Source organism: Pleurodeles waltl, chromosome 12, assembly GCF_031143425.1.
Source record: "Pleurodeles waltl isolate 20211129_DDA chromosome 12, aPleWal1.hap1.20221129, whole genome shotgun sequence".
In the NCBI taxonomy this organism is placed as follows: Eukaryota; Metazoa; Chordata; class Amphibia; order Caudata; family Salamandridae; genus Pleurodeles; species Pleurodeles waltl.
This window is the reverse complement of record NC_090451.1, coordinates 54,454,591-54,458,495: the sequence shown is the minus strand read 5'-3', so window position 1 is coordinate 54,458,495 and position 3,905 is coordinate 54,454,591.

The following is a 3,905-nucleotide window of genomic DNA, read 5'->3' as shown; positions in this document are numbered from 1 at the left end:
AAGTTCTGGTGGGTGCAGCATCAAAGGAATCGCTCCAACCTGGTCCAAATCTCGGAGGGAACTGTGCGAGATTGGCAGTAGTGGCTAACGAACGGCGCATGGGTCAGAGGCAGATCCCTCTCCCTTCCCCAACCAGATCAGACAGTGGTGACAGACGTGTAACTCTTGGGATAGGGCGGCCATCTGGGAGAGACAGATCTGGCGAGTTCGGGCTCCACATCAACCTGCTGAGGCCTTTCTTCCCTCTCTCGAGGGGAAGGTAGTGCAGGTGTTCACGGACAACACCCCGTCCAGCGACGAGCAGAGTGGGGTCGTGGACCCTTTGTCAAGAGGCTGTTCGTCCCTGGACATTGCTGGAACAACATGGCATTTCCCTGGTGGTTCAACATCTAGCGGGCTCTCTGATTGCAGAGCAGAAAAACTTAGCTTTCAATGCTTAGTAGATCACAAACCGTGTCTCAGTCCGGAGGTGGGGCAAGGTCTCTTGCAGCAGTGGGGAAAGGTTTCTTGCAGCAGTGGGGACAGTCTTGGTTAAATCTGTTCTCCTCTGCAGAACGCGTGCAATGCCAGCAGTTTTGAACTTTGTAGTTTCCAAGGCAGCTATCGCTCAGAGATGCTTTTCGTCTTGAGTGGAACTCTGGCCTCCTGGACGCCTTTTCAACCATACCACTTCTGCCCAGAGTTCTCAGGAAGATCAAGAATGTTCAGGCCTAAGTAATCCTTGTGGCTCCGGACTGGGCACAAAGAGTTGGGTATCCTGAACTCTTGAGCCTTGCCATTGATCCTCCGATCAGACTGCCCCTTTAGGAGGATCTTCTATTGCAGCAGCAGGGAAGGGTTCTCCACCCAAACTGTCCAGTCTCCCCCTTCTTGCATGGAGATTGAGTGGCAACAGTTGACAGATTTTGATCTTCCACCTGAGGTCTGTAACATAATGTTGGCTGCCAGGCGTCCCTCCACAAAGACAGTATATGTCAGCCGTGGCATGGTGCACAGACAAGCCTGTTGACCCCCTTTCTGAGGTTTTGTTATTTATCCTTTCTCTGGCCCAGCAGGATTCTGATATGGGCACTCTCAAAGGTTCTTTCTGCCATTTTTGCTTTCTTGAGGTAGCCTGATCAAACTTCCTTGTTAAGTCTTGTACTGTAAATAGGTTCCCTAAGGGCCTCACTCATGGTTTCCTCCATACCCATTCAGTATGCCCCAATGGGATTTGAATGTGTTTTTGACATTTCTGATGTGCGCTCCTTTTGAGCCTCTTCACAATTATCCTCTCAGGATTCTCGCTTTAAAAACAGCTGTCTTGCGGCCATTACATTAGCCCGCAGGGTGAGTAAGCTGCAGGCATTGTCATCTAAGCCTCCATATCATTCCATCTATCTTGAAAAGTGGTGCTTCGCTCTAGGGCTTACTTTTTGCCAAAAGTGGTCACACTCTTTCATGTAGGCCAGTCCATCACCTTACCTACTTTTTACACATCCTTCTAAGGAAGAGGAGACACTCCACCGCCTGGGCCCAGAAAACAGCACTGGCATTGTACCTTGACTGTACAAAAGTTCTGGGTGGATGATCAACTCTTTTATCTATTTATGTGGGTGCAAAGAATGGTTGGGCAGTGCAGAAGTAAACTACCTCCAGATGGGCTGTACTTTGCATCAAGATCTGCTACGCACTGGCCAAAAAGCAACCTGCTGAGGGTTTGCATGATCATTCTACCAAAGCTAAAGCTGCGACCACTGCATTGTCAAGGACTGAAAGTACACATGCTATCTTCCAGGCAGCAACGTGGGCATCTTTGTACATGTTTACCAAACATTACTGCCTGGACTGTCAGGTCCGTAGTGACAGGCACTTTGCCTGTTTGGTCCTGCAGGACTTTATAGTATGGTGTTAGTTTGCAGACCCTCCGCCGGGGATGGTATTGCTTGGGTATCTATTCTAAGGTAAGGAATCCTTAACTAGATGTCTCTTTCAGATGGCCAAGTTACTTACCTTCGGTAACGCTTTATCTGATAGGGACAATATCTAGTTGCAGATTTCTTACTGACCCACCCATCCTCCACGCTCTGCAAATTGTTTTCTAGGGTCAGCGACTCCCCTTGGAGGGCCTTAGTTTTGACACACCAGTGGTCCGTGTTCTTCGTGGCTCTGAGCTTTTGCCGTGGAAAGTCATGAAAAGAAAAAGGACGTCGGCGTGCCAGGATGGACCCCTATATATACAACCGGCGATGTCATCCAGCACGGATGATGCCGGTGATGGGCGTGGAGCCTGTCGACGCCACCTAACAGCACGCAGGGGTACTGCTTGAGAAAAGTTTCTGGATCCAGAGTGACGCCTGGTGGAAATTCTAAGGTAAGGAACCTGCAACTATATATTGTCTATACCATATTAGGTATTAATGAAGGTAGGTAACTTGTCCTTCTGGTGGGGTCACAGTCCTTGATGGGTGGGTACTGTACAGCCTCAAAAATGGAAGTGCCACATCATGGCCAGAGTGAAGATGTCCGCTCAACAGTGTTTAATTTGTAAATAAAAACGTGCCGGTGCCCAAAGTTCCCCCATGAAACAAGTGGCAACTGCAATTTAATGTGCGAGCACAGAACTCCAAGGCAGAGTAATCCTGAAGCCATCTCGGGCCTTTCTAATCCATTTATAACCACTCCCTGCCCCTTCAGCTCACTCTTGCAGCTTTCTCTTTTTTGGGCACTTTTTCATTTATCTCTTCCTCCGTCTTTCCCATATGTGTATTTTGCTTGCAGTAAATGCCTGTGGCAGTGTGGTCTGAGTGATCTCCCGGCAGCTGTGCCTTGCACCAAAACTGTGCTGATTTTGCCAGTCTTCCCAGTGAAAGGCATGTGCTGGCTATTAAGGATGACCCTATTGAAATCCCAGGTATTGAAATTTTTTAAAGCTAATCGCTACTACAGAAATTCTTAAATATGAAAAAAATCATATACTTGACAATCTTCTCTTATAACAGAGTACCAGTAATGGTCTACTTTTCAGGGTCAGGAATTTGCAGTTTATCTTGCATATTTCAACCTATTTATCAGGAGTTCTTGAGATGGCCTCGGGTCAATGCAAAGATGGGGAGGTGACAGTGTACAAGTCGCCATGTACCATTTTATCTGTAAATACTGAAACACCCTTCACACATACCCCAATGATAAACCTACCTGCAAATGTGCTATTGAGTTTCAAGCTGAAGAAACCCCGAGTAGAAGGATGCAGTGTGAAAACTCCTTTACTAAAACGTTCTAAGATGAGCATGAAATGGCGAGAAAGGAACAGTGACATTCAAGTTAGTAACTATGCACTTTTATGCTACTGTGACTCAAAGTGTAATTTCACCAGCCCATCTGTACTAAGGTCTGCAAACTTGTCAGCAAGCAAAGGCACACTAGTCTCAGCTAGCCAGAAAGATGAGCATTATTTTGGTTTAGCCTAGCAATGGTCCCTGGGCCTGGTGTGTGCAGAACGGGACAGATTTCAACAAAATACATAATTTCGGAATTCAAGAGCCCTATATTTTTCCGTGACATGAGACTTAAATTGCATGCCGGCATTTTCCATAGCACTGTTTGTGCTTTAGGTCTTGGTGCAATCCAGATTCTTGGTTCGGCTCTTTCCATGACTTTGCCCAGTGCCACTTATGTTGCCCTTCTGCAACTTGTATGCTTGTGAAGGGTGATAGCATTTCTGCTTTAAGATGCGCAAGTTTGAGGAGGCAAAGTAACGTTTGCATTATAAATGTTTTTAATGTCCTTTCGCTAACGACAGAATACGCCGCTCCAATTTCGATGGTCTCGCAGAGGGAGGAACGCATCGCCGTTGTTGCTTTGTTCGAGAAGTGGGTGTGTTCAGGCAAGGCCGGAATATTTACCGAGCCGTGCTGGCAGACTCC